The sequence below is a fragment of the Carcharodon carcharias genome, chromosome 7, assembly GCF_017639515.1.
Source record: "Carcharodon carcharias isolate sCarCar2 chromosome 7, sCarCar2.pri, whole genome shotgun sequence".
NCBI classification, from domain to species: Eukaryota; Metazoa; Chordata; class Chondrichthyes; order Lamniformes; family Lamnidae; genus Carcharodon; species Carcharodon carcharias.
The window spans coordinates 56,342,847-56,359,641 of record NC_054473.1 but is presented as its reverse complement, the minus strand read 5'-3'; the positions used below and the strand labels follow the sequence as shown (position 1 = coordinate 56,359,641).

The 16,795-nt window shown below is 39.0% G+C and overlaps 1 protein-coding gene across 12 annotated transcripts in view; it reads left to right on the top strand.

Annotated features, from left to right (window-relative positions):
* The window catches only part of foxp1b (forkhead box P1b), a 518,322-nt gene that overhangs the window by 118,737 nt on the left and 382,790 nt on the right, over window positions 1-16,795 (top strand). For 6 of the 12 annotated variants that reach the window (XM_041192651.1, XM_041192650.1, XM_041192642.1 and 3 more), the window contains one exon: window positions 335-382. The exons of the other annotated variants lie outside the window; for them this stretch is intronic. The gene's annotated coding sequence lies outside the window, so the exon portion shown is untranslated. The remainder of the gene's footprint in view (window positions 1-334; window positions 383-16,795) is intronic. 12 annotated transcript variants of the gene reach the window in all.

The following is a 16,795-nucleotide window of genomic DNA, read 5'->3' as shown; positions in this document are numbered from 1 at the left end:
ATACATAGGTAATTTGTGGTGGGAATTGTGGAATGAGCAGAAAGATCAATTGCTGACGACCACTTGCAGCTCGTGTTCTTAACTGGGTTGAGTTAAACAGCAGAATGTGAATGCTGATAGAATAGGTGGCATAGTACACTGGTGCGACACAGCATGCAGAACATTACCGATATACTGTATAATTGGAATCCTGCTATAATGAAAGCTTTCACACATGGAAAATATTATTGTGCCTGTTATATTGTATGCAGTTAAAACTGTAGAATCCTCTTGCCATTCTGAGATGAAATTGAAATCATAGAATATTTACAGTGTTTCCTTTCAAATTATGCAGATATTTTGAAAACATCAGAGGTGCTTTTCAACTTTAATTAATATTTGGGTAAGCAAGCAATTAACATTTGGAAATATTGTCATTGCTATTTTATTAGCAAAATCTGCTGATAACTTTTCCTGTTTTTTTTGTCAAGAAGGCTTGGGTAAATTTAACTATCTTTCTTTATATGTTATATTGTTGAGCTTGCAGAATTGGCCTGAAATGGAATAAGGCAGCGTATCATAGCTAATTCACGAAACAAATAAAAAAATATGGTGAGATCATACCCACCTATTTTGTTCGTGTGCTTGTTTAGGCATGTTTTGCATTGCCTGTATTTAAGGTTATTGGTTACAAATACATTGTTTTCAAGAAGTGGAGTAACAGAAGAACATTAATTTTGGTTGTGCATTTGAGCATAAGCCAGCATTTCTGGAGGGGTAGGTGGTGGTAGGGGGCGGAATCCAGCTTTGGCGTTTATAGTATAAATGTGTCTGTGCTCTTATTCACTATACATTTGGTATAATCACTTCAAAAAAGTAAATCTATCTCCTATATTTACCAGATAAAAATATATCCTGAGTGTGCTTTTCCATTTTAAACTTCATATTATTTGAATCTGAAAGCAGATTCTGACAAAGACCTTTTCTGAATCTTAATATACCTCATCGTCTGCTGTTAAAGCTGCCTTAGACTGTGCATAGGACTTAGGGTTTATTTTAGCATTTATGCGGGGTGGCCACATGTTTAACATTTAGCATTCTCAAGTGACATTTGATAGGACTTTCAAAATCCTTTTATAAAGAAGCTGATCCATTAACATCACCCGCTCCTGCTGTAGTATACAAGATGTTCTTCCTTCCAAAGAGCTGTACATAATCTTTTGTCAGGCCAGTAACGGAATGATTTTTTAAGCCCGGTGGGCAATACTTGTGTCCATGCGTAACATAGATAGACCGCAGTAGTCAGCAGCTGCATGCAATTTTAACTACACTCATTGAGCTGTAATAAAACAATATAAGCATTGCTCCAGGGAAAGATTGTATGCAGTTATCTTTAGACAACGCTTGAGCATATGAATGCAGAGCTGGATGACAAGAGGATTTTCAGATTGTGTTTTGATTGAATTGCAGAATTGAACAGGTCTAGAGTGTCAGTGGAGAGCTAATGTTTGCAGTATTATAAAAGTTTTGCTCATGGAGAGTTTCTTATGGTAAAACATGCAGCAGGTTTTTGTTGGCGGCTGAGAACAATAAAGGGGTGAGTCCACATTTGGACAGGAGCACACTTTGCTGGGCTCACCCATAATTTCTCTGTCATAACAGCATTATTATGAAGGTTAACAGGAAAGACCCAGGTCCAGGAGTGATTCCAGGCAGCTGGCAGCCAGGAGAATCGGAAACACACCACCAATGAAAACTGCAGTGAAAAGCAAATTAAACCCCGTATCTGCCATCTCACTTGCTTTTCTGTACTTTCCTGTTTGGACTTGAAGGTGATTACAGTCAATGCAGTGACAGTTGACGGAAGCTCTGCTACAAGAGTATTTATTTACAGTGAATCGTGGTGATGCTGTGCAGGATGCGGTTTCACGCAGGATGTGCAGTCCCCACCCCCTGGTTTGATCATTTTTTTTTTAAAAAAAGCAACCTGATTACAGAGGCCAGAGCCTTTTGGGAGAAAGTATTGTGTAACATGCTTCTGCTTGGAATACATTTGTAGTGCAACATCACAGGAAGTTCCTTTATAGGGCTGGAAGCCCAGGATCAAGGTAGCTTCAGATTCAGAAGTGAAATGTACCAAAGATATTGTTTCGGCATAGAAAGTGGGAAGTGAGCATCTTAAATTTGGTCCTGGCTATTAATATTATAATTACAGAATATTTTAAATTTAAATTGGGTAGCTTCAGATGGTCATGGTAGCACCATTAACAGTTCTTTTTTTGAAAAAAAAATCATAGTTGTAAATCAAACACATGTATTCAATACTTTTCTGAAAGCAAAAATAATTAGGTAATTATCTTACTTGGCCTGGGCTTGTTGTAAAGTTTGTTCACAAGGGCCATATAGACTAGTCACTGACAGTGCAGCAGACCCAGAAAGAACTGTAGGCTGCATCCTGCTTAGAAGGAAAATGCCTTCTGTTTTAACTGTAATATTATGCCATTTTACTTGATAAAATTCAAACTTTGTCAATGTGAAAAATTATTACTTTTTTTTTAGAAAGCTATTTTCACATATGGTTCTTTTTAACTTTTTTTAACCCTTTTAACTTTTTTTAAAAAAGCTGTGCCCTTTCTATGAAGCCATATTTTTCCTTGCGGTAATGTAACTTTCATTCTGGAATTAAAAAATACTTGGATAAAAGTTTTATTGTGACATCTCCTTCACATATTTAATATATATTAAAAACACACTATCATGGACCACTTAACATTCATTCATTAACATTACTGTCATTCATTTTTACTTTTTTGTGTTTTCATTCACCTGATCCTAGTCAAGTTTTTGGTAGTATTTAGACCCTCTTAAATATCTACTATTTAACTTTAAATCAGTCCTATAGAAGTCTCTGGGTGGGCCTGTGCTTTGACATCTAATACCTGCACAATTTGAAAACTGGTATGTGCAATAAAATGCACAGCTATGAACCTAAAGTTATTGTTGTCATTGTTAATATTGGTTATAACACTACCTGTGTCCTAAAGTACATTTTTTAAAGCCGCCAACCCTCTCTCCTTCCTCTTTCAATGTTGATTCTTTGCTGGTATATGGTTCCACAATACCTTTTGTACTGCGGTACATTGCTCCACTGGTCATTATTCATAATTTTGGTAGTGTTTAGTTCTTAGTGCATGTGTATAGTTAACTCAACATGAGCAAAATTTCTGTTTAATTTTTGCATCTTTATCCCAAGAACATTGAGGCCAAATTTGCCACCCCTCCCTCTGCCTTGACTAAATTCAGCTTCCTTAACACGAACCATGGAACAACCGTGGGACCTTCCTGGTCTGTAGAGCTGAGCTATCTACTGGATAAACTCACTGAACTATCAGATGAGTTCCAAGTAGTTAGGAGTACATTTTTTTAAATTTAAGATGCAGTCAATGATTTGTCTCAGTTGGTTATATATAAGGAGAGATTTGCAATCCAAGTGCATAGGGCACTATGTGCCATCCATGCAATAATCAGAACTTGGGTGTGGAGGTCATTAGGCCCAACAGGATCTTCCATCCATTAATAGGAATGGATCTAAAATCCAGTGGAACCACTGAGCTCGTACCTGAACCCCCAGTATGTGTTTCTGGAATGCAAAGTCATAAAATCTATCCTTTAGTATTCATATTGAAAAGTGTAATTGATACAGGAATTATCTAGCCGTTGGTTGCTGGCATGTCCATGATCTAACTCAATGGTTCCCAAACTTAACTTAATGCATAACCCCTTCCAGATCTACGATCTACATGTGTACACCTACCAGCGTACAGGTTCTATATTTTAACCCCTTTATTTCCCAAGCATTCTGCAAAATGTACAAATAATACACACAAATGCAAATTTAAACAGTGGCTTAATCAAGTTGCTTGCCACTAATGTGAAAGATGAGCTTGTTTGTTCAAGTATAGGCACATAATGTTGGAAGTGATAGTTTGTTTTCTAAGTTGCTTTCTACATATAGGCACTGATGATACTTGATTTCATTCCAGTGAATGATGAAGATCCCCTTTCACACAGGTAGGTTGTACCAATGGTAGCAAAAATTTGACAGCCAACTGACAATTCAGGGAAATCTGTTCACATTTGGACTCAAAACTCAACTGATTGCTTTTTACTGGAACTCGATCTTAAATTGAAAGATTTAGTTTAACAATCTCAGTCCTGCCATCTGTTGAGATGGCCAGGAGGTTCTCTTGATCTTTTATTGACATGTCTCACAGTATTGGAACTACAGAAAAATCTGTGAAGTTGTAGCAGACCCAGCTGTTTGCGTTTCCCATTGACGGAAAGTAATCACGTTATTGCCTTGCAAGTTCAGTGAAATGTTATTTGCTGCCACCTTTAAGATTGCCTTGCAACGTAGTTCATGTTTTGTGAGGAATTCATGCATGTTTGGGAAAATGTCACTTTCCCCCACAAAGTGAAACCAGAATGCAGCTGTTTTTTTTTACCATTGAGTCAGTTTTGCCCTGGACATTGAAAATAATTGCACACAGCCCTTGAAGTCCTAGATGCGGCTCATTTAGGTATAAGAATATGCCTGACAAGTAGTCAAGCCATGAGAGCCGACGATGTCATGCAGACAGAGAGAGAGTTGGAATGGGTTGTCTGTAAAGAGGAATTTGACCTTGAGTGAAATTCAAAGAAACATGCTAAGGTCTTGCCTTGTGACAATTATCGAATCTCTATGTGGAGCAATATATTAATGTGCTTGTTTCACATTTCATTGCATAGAACAGAAAAATGCTCTGGAATTTAAGGCTCAGGCTTTTATAAAGTTTACAGTCTTCATAGCATTGCCCAGGAGCTCCTTCAAGTTGGTTGCCAAGCTATTGCAAGTGTGTGCTTTCCTCTGTATACTGCAGTGCAGCCATATCACTTTTGGGACAGCTGCTTTGATACGTGTCACTACCCCTACCATTAATTGACTTTTTTCCGTTAGTGCATATACCAATACATTATAAAAACAAAAACAGAATTACCTGGAAAAACTCAGCAGGTCTGGCAGCATCGGCGGAGAAGAAAAGAGTTGACGTTTTGAGTCCTCATGACCCTTCGACAGAACCTGAAACAAGTGACTTGAAACAAGTTCTGTCGAAGGGTCATGAGGACTCGAAACGTCAACTCTTTTCTTCTCCACCGATGCTGCCAGACCTGCTGAGTTTTTTCAGGTAATTCTGTTTTTGTTTTTGTTTTGGATTTCCAGCATCCGCAGTTTTTTTGTTTTTACCAATACGTTATACTAGAAAATATTATGTTGAGTCATGAAGCTGTCAAGCAACAGGAAAATCTCTTTGGCTGTTGTTTGGATAGACAGTACAAAACATCCTCCTGTATTGCACCTTTGTAAATATACCTCACGAACAGCAGAAGGTGAGCTAATGGTACCATGTCTGTGGATTTGTCCAGCTGCAGAACAAAGTATTGGCTATCAATGTTCCCTCAAAGCTATATGGCCACACCCAAAAATCCCCATGCACAAATTGGCCCTTCTAAATTATATATGCCCAGATATGCGAAAGAAAATAAAGGGGTCTCACACTTGAGGAACTTGCTTGAAAATTACCAGGAATGTTGGTAATGATACAGTTCAATAATTGATTTGGTCTTTGACATGTCATTAAATTAATGTCATTTGATAATGGCAGTGTCTGAATTAATTTTGGGGCCTTCTCTCTAAGCATGGTGCTTATCATGTCTGCAGCCTCAGTTGTAATTCCTTTGAGTTCTTCGGGTTCCGAAGAAGAGTCATGTTGGAATTAAAACTCCCTTTCTTTTTCCATACATGCTGCCAGGCCTGATGAGTTTTTCCACCATTTTTTCTGTTTTTATTTCAGATCTCCAGCATCTGCAGTATTTTGCTTTTATTATATTACTCTGGTGCCAGCATGAAAAAGTCTGGTGGTTTGTCCTTGTATTGTTCATTTTTTGGTTCCAAGTGTCTGTGTAGAAGAGATGGTTTTAGGCTGTTATTCAACAGGGCTTCACCACATAGCAGACACTGCAACTGTGGGTGTTCAATGGCTTCAGTCCAAGTAAATTCTATTTCAATGTACTTTTTGTCATATTTATGCGTCTTTTATATAGATCCTGTTTTGTACATGGTATCAAGGTTTCACTTTGCTGGCTGGGATTTGTATGTTGAGACAGTAGTTGTTGCCTCACCGATGATTTTCAGCAAGTGCGCTTTTAATAGCAAGGCAAATTTCATCACTTCTCATCACAGATACTTTGTGTATTCTTAACACTACCTGTCATTAGCTGTTTGTCAATATTCACTGTTATGTTACAGCAGATATAGTGCAACATGTGTAACTGAAGAAAAAGCTCCCAACTTCCCAACAGACACTAGCCACCACCATCCTGCCTCCACCTGCCGTGTTTACCCATGTTACTTGTACATCCCAGAATTTTTGAGCCTTCTCTTATGATTGAGAGAGCAGCTTCATTTTACTGAGAAATCATGCACAGGAAATGAAGGAAAAGCAGCAAAGGGAGCGTGCAAAGGAAAGTGGAGGGACCTTGAGGAAGAGAGAAAGCCAATGGAGGATATGTCAAAGAGGAATCCACCATTACACAATATCTCCTACATCCCCACCAAAGATGTGTTGTGATATGTGCACCAGAGTTTGAGAATGCTTGATCTAGCTGATGTAAATAGTACTTGGCTCGACAACAATCTCCCTCAATTCCCATTCATTGCAGCAAATTATGCTTACAAAAATGTATGCCATTAGATTCAATAGTACTTCATAAGTGCAACGCTCTCCACCTTTTCCATGATACTAGTTTCCTGCCATCCTGCAATTGGTTATTTAAGATTTTGAACAACATATTTTCTTGACTAATGTTAGTGAACCATACTAATTGTGAAGTAAGTAAATATACTGTCATAAGCAATGACCCCACTAAGCTGGGTGGTGTGCACCAGATGGCTGTGCAGTGGCCTAAATGATACCGCACAGGCTTTGTTCAGTCATAAATAACTTGCTTATGCAAAAACAATTTAAAGGGACTGCCCACAACAATTTAAAAGGGAATGTTGATTATAAGGAGGTAAATGCTAATCTGCTAATGAGCTACAAATGCACCAGGAAATTCCAAGATTTGATTTTTACCCTGGACTAAGGTAGCTGATATTAGTTGGGGATACATGTGCGGCTCTCGGCACCATGGGTTAAGGTGATGAGAAGATTTAGCCTGATCAAGATAATGGCTGTCCAGTAATTCCAGGTTGGAAGTGCTTATATGGATTTGAGATAAAGGCAGCATTGAGACTCTGCTGGTCAAATAGAATGCTAATTTCACTCTTTAGACATCCATATTAAGTATGTCCACTTTAGCAAAGTAATAGGGCTACCAGCACGTGAAGAAATAATACACCAATATTAGTCAGCGCCTTTAGAGTAAAAAGAGAGAAAATTGGCTGTTTAAAAACATCCTGGCTCATGCTTCAATCATTGGCTTTTACTTACAATATAGATATGAATACCATTTGGAAACTCAAGCAAGCAACCCAAGAACTTACTCTGCAACAAAAACTTGAAAAATTGTGATTGCATTATATTTCAAGTTTGCTTTTTTGTGGTCATAGTAATAGATGGGCAGTGCCTTAAGAAGATACTTGTTTTAGGAGAATAAATTCTATTGAATGGAAATGGGCATCTAATTGGAGAAATTGGAAACATAAGTGCAGGTCTCCAACCTAAGCATTTTGTTCCTGCCATTTTAACTTGTGTCAGAAGTGGTACTTTGGAAACAGGTAAAATTTTACATGTGATAACCTGAATAAATCTCTGGCAGCATGGGAAGAAAATCCTTAAGTATCCCAAATATTTGAAACTTTGGTTTGTGGCAAACATGTAACCATTGTTGATGTATATGATACCTTGACAATAAACCTTAAACATACTGGGAAAGCTTAATTTAACTGTTTGAAGTACATGTCCTTATTATTTGCGGAGATTGTAAATTATACCATTATTACCTGTATGAATAAATTTAATTAGCTTGCCAGTTAGTCCAGTTAATAGTCAGGTAGTAAGATACACTGCTTTAGCTTGGCATGATCAGTGGTTTGTGTTTCGCTTTGCTGAGTGTGAAACTGAGAGGTAAAGTGAAGCCAGCCGTTAGGTACATAGAATTAATTCATTTGATTACGTACAGTCTTTGAGAACGCAAATGTTGGTGTTCAGCAATTTTTACTTCTTTTTAAAATTTGTGGGTTTGTAATTTACGGTAGTTGTGTGATTTGAAATTTAGATTTAACAATGTTATAAGATGGAAATGTCTGTGTGATCACAATATTATCAGCTCACGTACATACATGCACTGTCATTGTTAAATCTAAGATTTCAGAATGGAGTTTAAAATCCTTTTAATTGGCATTGACTTTAAGTTCTGTTTTAGAACATTAATTTTACTTGCCAGGATCATCAGTTGAAAACTCAAATCATAAAATGAGGCCTGTCAGAAAACTGATTTCCCTTAATACATCTTGAGCTGGTTGTTTACTACATACTTATGTTCTTACAGTGAATAAACATGGTTTTGTGGTTTGATCTCGGGGTGTAACTATATTTTGATATTTGTTACAAAATATATTTGATGCTGGTAATAACAGTAGCATTGAAATGTCAGTATGACTACTGCCTGCATGTCGGCACTAGTCCAGTGACTTTCAAAGGGATGTTTTATTGATTCTGTAATTGCATACAGTAGAATGGACATATTGTCACTGCCCAAGGGCAAGGAAAGCCCCTGTATTGAATACATCTGCTATATCCACATATACAATCAAAACATTTGACATTTCTGGGTAGAAAAAGCTGCACTTTGAACTCTTAACTACCCCATTAGCCTTTCTTTTTTTGAACCACCATCTTATAGAGAAGGATAAGACTTGGTAAAACACAAATGCTAACTTTTCTGTAAAATATTCACTGCAGCTGGTGCTTATTTACCGTCAGTGTTGCAGTGGTCTCTGGCCTACCTAATGCTGTCTGAAGAGAACACTCATTGTCAAGGGACTCTTGTCTTCTCAGTTGGGGACTATAAAGTGATAAATAATAAATGTACAATTGTGTCCTGTACACTGTGTTTCTGATACTACATAAATCCATTCTTTCCCTTGAGTGCATATGCACGTCTTTGGAACCTGCTGCTGTACCATTCCTTAACGCAGTAGGCACAGCCGTTCTGGTGAAAACTGAAAAAAGCTTTCTCAAGGGGCTAGTCTGTGAGGTACCTCACTTGTTGTCACAAGAAGCATGATTATATTCACAGTCTCTATCAAGGGATACAGCAGTTTTCATTTCAGAAGTGACTCTGTCAGGTAATTGAAAGAAAAGGAGAGACATCACATTTTATCCTCTGGTATACTCAGAGGGCCCAAGCCTGTTAAAGAGGGTTAGACATAAACTGTAATGAAGAGGAGTGCTATAATGAGGCAAGACAGACACCCTGTAAAATGGAAAGATTTATTCAGTCGATTATGAGCTTCATGCAGACCTCATTTGTCTTATTTACCCAACATTACAATTGGTTCACCTTTTACTGGGTGTTCTCTTTTCAGTTGTTTCCACTTGAATAGTCAATTTCTAGCAACAGAAAATATTGGGTTCTATTTTTAAGAAACTGTAACCATAATGGTTATGCCAGAGTGCTTTATTTTCAAGCTGAGAATCCCTGGTCACAAACCAACACCAAAATGTAAAATCCAATTAAAGGTTTCAAGAAAAAAAAAATCCATGACTCAATTTCAAACATTTTGAGAAACAAAAATCACTTCCTTTTATGCTAACCAGCATGTAAGCAGTATTCATTAGGTATGAAATTTATCATTAAATCCTGCAGTACCAGCACGTTCTTTCCTGTTTCAGCACACAAAGAAGACATGTTTCAGTTTTGATCATATCAGGAGAGATCAACATGCTGAAAAAAACTAAATATAGCAAAAACATCTCTATGCCATTTGAGTGGGAATGTAATAAAATAGCAAACATCTTTGTATTTGGCCCATCATTTTTATTCAGATCCCCCTTAACAAGACCAAAATATAAATTAAAGGTCAGTACCGACTGAAATTATTATCTGAAGAAGTTAAGAAAAAGTTTGCGTTCTGTCTTTTTTATCGGAATCTTATGATCTAAAATACAAATTAAAAGTATATGGTGTTAATCTTATCCAGATTTGTGTAACTGAAATTAAACTTTAGTGCAAAAAAATGTGACAAGACTTAATGGGAATTTTTATAAGTCGTTTTTATCAAGAATCATTAAAAAATTGATCTTGGTGATTTGTTCCAAATTACGTTTCATTTCTTCAATATGCATTTGTAATTGGAAATTAAAATAACTATTTTGCATTGGCAAAAGTTTGATACCTATTTTTGTAAGTATAATGTATTCTGTAACAATGAAGAAACCAAAGTATTAGTGTACTTCAAGGCCTGGATTTTTAAATTTGTTGGATGAAAAAGTAGCACATGATTACCATGTGCAGTTCATTGATCCTATATCCAGCAGGCAGTCCATGGAAATTCTGATTATGGCAACTGTCATGCTCCAAGATAATGTGTAGGAAACCCACAAAGAGTGTATTAAAAGGAAGAAAGGGCAATCACTGCTTGCCACTGTGGTAGCAGTGTAATATAAGTAGTTTGTAAGAGAGTAAGAAAAAAATAACATTGCTCTTGTTTTTACTTTACAGTTGTCGCTTTGTTAAGTCATAGTACAGCAAAATCTCTTCTTTTATTTAGTGGGCACAATAAAATGCATAAAGATGCACGTTGAGCATAAAATTTAATTTGTTTAAATATTTTATTGTATCCAGTTTACTGAAATTCTAGGTGGTCAGCTCATTGAGTTGAACAAATGCTAATGCTGAAATTCACCTTTCATTAATGCTATTGCCTCACTGTTTAAAATTAACCATTACAGTAGCTATAATTTTCCCAAGTTAAATCATCATAGCTGGCCATAAGCTAGTGTATTTAGAGATGCATAGGAGCAAGAGTCAGCCATTCAGCCCGGTTCTGCTGGTAATACTCTGGTGAATCTGCACTCCTTCCAAGGCTAGTATATCCTTTCTAAGATATGGTGCCCAGAACTGCACACAGTTCTCCAGGTGTGGTCTAACCAGAGCTTTGAATAGCTCTGGCAAAACTTCCTCACCTTCATGTTCTAGCCCTCTAGTTACAACATCTATAATTCTGTTAGTCTTTCTGATTATTTTTTGTGCTTGATCAATACATCTTACTGACCTGTGTATGTGGACCCCTAAATTTCATTGAACCTCAATTGTTTCTAGCTTTACAGCATTTGGAAAAATGCTTGGATCTATCCCTTCTTATTTCAAAATGGATGACACCACATTTCCCTGCATTGAAATCCAACTGTCATAGTTTTGCCACATCACTCAATCCATGAATATCCCTGTAATTATGCTGTTTTTAAGCAGAGCCATTACTTACTATGTCGCCAATCTTTGTGTCATCAGAAAACTTGGATACATGGCTGTTATACAAATGAACTTAAGTATTTTCACACTCATAGATGACATAAGATCGTAGGAAATAGGAGCAGGAGCAGACCATTTAGCCCATCAAGCCTGCTTCGCCATTAGTTACATAGTGGCTGACCTGATTGTGCCTTAACTCCACTTTTTGCCTGACCCCTGTAACCCTTAACTCCCTTGTCGATCAAAAATCTGTCTAACTTAGCCTTGAATATATTCAGTGACTCAGCCTCCACTGCTTTCTGTGGAAGAGAATTCCAGAGACTAACAACCCTCTGAGAGAAGAAGTTCCTCCAAATCACGGTCTTATGTGGAAGATCTCTTATTCTGAAACTGTTCCCCCAGTTCTATTGTAGTGCCCTAAGAAACATCCTCTCAGCATCTAGTCTGTCAAGCTCCCTTATATATTTTTCAATAAGATCGCTTTTCAATTTTCTAAACTCCAATGAGTATATGCCCAGCCTGCTGAACCTTTCCTCTTAAGACAACTGCCTCATCCCAGGCATCAGTCTGGTGAACCTTCTCTGAACTGCTTCTAATTAAAAAAAAAATGTATTCATGGGATGTGGGCTTCGCTGGCTGGGCCAGCATTTATTGCCCATCCCTGGTTGCCCTGGAGAAGGTGATAGTGAACTGCCTCCTTGAACCGCTGCAGTCCAAGTGGTGTAGGTACACTCACAGTGTTGTTAGGAAGGGAGTTCCAGGATTTTGACCCAGTGACAGTGAAGGACAGTGATATATTTCCAAGTCAGGATGTTGAGTGGCTTGGAGGGGAATTTCCAGGTGGTGGTGTTCCCAGTTATCTGCTGCGCTTGTCCTTCTAGATGATAGAGGTCATGGGTTTGGAAGGTGCTGCCTAAGGAGCCTTGGTGAATTCCTGCAGTGCATCTTGTAGATGGTATACACTGTTACAATTGTGCGTCAGTGGTGGAGGGAGTGAATGTTCGTGGATGGGGTGCCAATCAAGCGGGCTGCTTTGTCCTGGATGGTGTCAAACTTCTTGAATGTCTTGGGAGTTGCACTCATCCAGGGAAGTAGAGAGTATTCCATCACACTCCCGACGTGCCTTGTAGATGGTGGACAAGCTTTGGGGAGTCAGGAGGTGAGTTACCTGTCGCAGAATTCCTAGCCTTTGACCTGCTCTTGTAGCCACAATATTTATATGGCTAGTCCAGTTCAGTTTCTGGACAGTGGTAACCTCCAGGATGTTGATAGTGGGGGATTCAGTGACGGTAATGCCGTTGAACATCAAGCAACGATGGTTAGATTCTCTTTTGTTGGAGATGGTCATTGCCTGGCACTTGTGTGGCATGAATGTTAGTTGCCATTTGTTAGCCCAAGCCTGGATATTGTCCAGGTCTTGCTGCATTTGGACATGGACTGCTTCAGTATCTGAGGAGTGGTGAATGGTGCTGAACATTGTGCAACCATCAGCAAACATCCCCACTTCAGATCTTATGATGGAAGAAAGGTTATTTATAAAGTAGCTGAAGATGGTTGGGGCAAGGACACTACCCTGAGGAACTCTTGCAGTGATGTCCTGGAGCTGAGATGACTGACGTCCAACAACCACAACCATCTTCCTTTGTGCTAGCTATGACTCCAATCAGCAGAGAATTTTCACCCTGATTCCCATTGACTCCACTTTTGCTAGGGCTCCTTGATACCACACTCTGTCAAATGCTGCCTCGATGCCAAGGACAGTCACTCTCACCTCACCCCGGGAGTTCAGCTCTTCCGTCCATGTTTGAACCAAGGCTGTAATGAGGTTAGGAGCTGAGTGGCCCTGCTGGAACCCAAACGAGGCATCAGTGAGCATGTTATTGCTAAGCAAGTGCTGCTTGATAGCACTGTTGATGACCCCTTCCTTTACTTTACTGATGATCGAGAGTTGACTGATGGGTGGTAGTTAGCCAGGTTGGTTTTGTCCAGCTTTTTGTGTAATACAATTATTTCCCTTCTTAAGTAAGAAGCCCAAGTGCAGAATCTTCCAGGTCCACAGCAGTGGGAAGCTTGGCGGGCAAGAAAACTTAATTTGGCATGAGGCCAAAAATCAGTTTCCCGACAGTGCGATGAACTTCTGCAATTATGTTCTCAGGACTTTAAAGGTGGGTCGAGCTTCCTGGCAAACAATGTCAGGAAGCCCTATTAGCATGTCATGCATGCTCATTAAAAGGCCAGCTCACCAGAATTAAGTTCCTCCTCCAAATTATCTTGTCCGCCAGTCAGAAATTATAGTGTTCACATTTACAACTGCCTATAAGTGGCATGCACCTGATGAGGTAGACTTCTTCCAAGACTTTGAAGTGAATGGCTGGTGCTTTGGCCTTCCTAGGGATCGCTCACAAATGTCACCCTCTTCATTGAGATTGGGTTCTAATAGACCTAGCTACGTGAGGTAGGATCAGCGGGGAAGGGCATGACTGGTGGATTGGGGGCTAGACAGGGGAGGCAGACTAGATGGGGGAATGGAGCAGAGGCTGGACACTGGAGGCAGGAATGGGGAGTGTTCCAGGGTGGAGCAGAGGCAGGACATGGGAGGGAGGACCTGTAGGGAAGGGAGGGATGGAAGCAGACTTTCTGGGTCAGGACGGGATGCAGCAAGGGAATACAAGAGTGCAGGGATGTGGGATGGAGGGAAGGGCTTTGCTTGTTGGGTCTGGGGGTCCTGTATTTGAGTGTGGGATGGGTTTCTGTGCAGAGGTGGTGGGAGAGACAACTGTTTATGGTGGAGGTTTGGGGGTTACTGGGCAGCAAAGGGAACAGTCACAATAAGGGGAGTGAGATGCAACAGTCAGGTAGCTTCATGGGCGGGGGATGGTCATGAAAATGGACAAAACAGGTGACTTGGTGTGTGACTGGGGTCACATATAGATCTGACTGGATAAGGGTGCAGATTTCCTTCCCTGAAGGACAATGATGAACCAGTTGGGATATTGTCACCTTCACTGATCCTAGTCTTTTTACCTTTAGATATTTTGTAACTGAAATCAATTTTCATACTGCCATGGTGGAGTTTGAATCTTTGTTCACTAGATTATTAGTTGAGGCTAGTTGTAATTCTACTGGTCTAGTAATAAAACCACAATAATACTATGCCATACATATGGACGATAACTTTCAACTTCTCTGCACGTGTAAAAATTGTGGTATGGCTACCTTTATTCTGACACCGTGACCCCACATTCAAGCCTTCCCAGCCAGAGGAAACATTCACCCAACATCTACCCTATCTAGCCCCATAAGAATCTTATTTGTTATATACCTCACCTTGAAAGAAACCCAAAAAGGTTGGACAGTGAATACTAATCAAAAATGGCTAACCAGTTTAGGGGAGGTGTAGGGGGTAGAGAGGGTAGTTTGTGGAGAATGGGGATGTGGTGACAAACAGGAGCAAATCAACCCTTCAAAAATAAATTTCTACATGTTTGATTACCTCTTTTTGATACATCCACCTTTAATATTTCTGTGTTTGACTTGGGTGCCTGTGTTGCTTTGGTCTTCATTTGCTTTATACCAATCTTATGCTTCTACCTAAAGCAATGTTGTAGACTTCAGTTCTGAATGTGTGAAAATGAATGTTAGAATTATGATTTCAAGTCCCCACATTAAAACACTCATGGAGACGAAAGGCTTGATGAAGAGCATGAGACCAGGTTTCAGGTCACATCAATGTATGCATTTTTATTACCATAAAGGTAAAATGGAGGCGTTATAGTTAAAGATTTACCCAGTGTTATTCTACCAATCGTTCCAACATTGCATGTCATTTTTTTTTTTCTTAACTCTGCTATGGGCGTAGCTTGGATGAAAGTGCTGTGCCCAAGGTCTTCTATACATTTGAAGTAAGAAAATAGTTGTCTTTTGTTTATGTATTCTTCAGACCACAAGCAATCATGTGTTTAAAAAAAAAGATAAAGATCAAGAGGTTAGCACCTTAAAGTGAGAATAAATATCTGAGGAGTTAGCAGTCTGATTTCATTAGCCTAACTGTAGAGAGAGAAACTGGTAGAAAACAGAAGCACTGACAGCTCCCTTTCCTGTCAGGAAGAAAAGAACAGAGATGGAGCTTAGTTCCTCTAGGAATTCACTTAGGTCACCTAGCAGTATGAGTAATGGGTTGCAGATGGGCAGGTTTGATCAAAAACAACAAAATGCCTGATTTGTAGAAAGATAAATTAGTGTTACAGGTGCAATAATCTTGATCCCAAAGTGGTGCATCACAGGAAAGATGTCTGTGAAGCCACTGCTGAGTTTAAAGATGTGCAATTGTTCAAAAAATTACAGGTATATTAGTTTTGGTGGGACTTTTTAAACTATTTTTCCTGTACTCAGTTTTATATTTAATGTAATAGAAGAAACAAGGTTAAAGAACTACTTTTAAGATTCAGTGAGACAGCAGCTGTAGTTGTTGTAGCATCATTGCACTTCCTTTTGGAGGAACAGATTGCAACCATAGCTTCAATTCTCATTTGGAATTGATTGCCTTCAGTGTGAAACTTTTACCAGTGCCATGTTGAACAGCTAGATGGGAGATTTTGTAGTAGCAGAACATACCATTACAGTAACATATTTCTACCATTAGTGAAGCCAACAGCCCAGACTACTACTTTCTAGCTGAAAGAGGAAGTGTACTGCTGGGGGACTAAAGGGGGAAAATGAAAGGACAATCATGTTTAAAAAAAAAAATCCCTGCTGATTCACACTTAATTTCCATTTTTTATTTACCGAGATAGTCATTTTTTTCTTTCTTCTTTCTGCCAAACATAAAGGTCATCAAACACTTTTCATTAAAAGATACTATCAAGCTGCAAATAGAAATGCTAATTTTTGCTATGACTACCAAGTGGTGCAGCAGATCAGTGTACTAACAGGATAGTGGTATGTTTCCACACAACATGTTCACTGTGTTCACCAGCTGCTTGGGGGACACGTAGGGCAGAGCTTGGGGACATTTTTAGTGGGTGGGAAGAATCAGACATATCTTGCAAGAGCCGGTCTTGCACAACTTTTGGTGTTCAGTTAGAGAACAGTATTGACTGAAAGCAGAAAATGAGCTGTATTTTTGCTTGGTCTCCAAGTTAGGGCAATGGTATTGAAATGGGAAAGGGTAAAAGCAGAAATTTTTAAATAGGGGAAAAAGGATTTGCACTATGACCCCCGCCATCCCATAAATACATCTGTTTGAATAAAAATAATTGAACTGCAAATTTAGTGGACACTAAAATATTATTCTGCTTGGAAC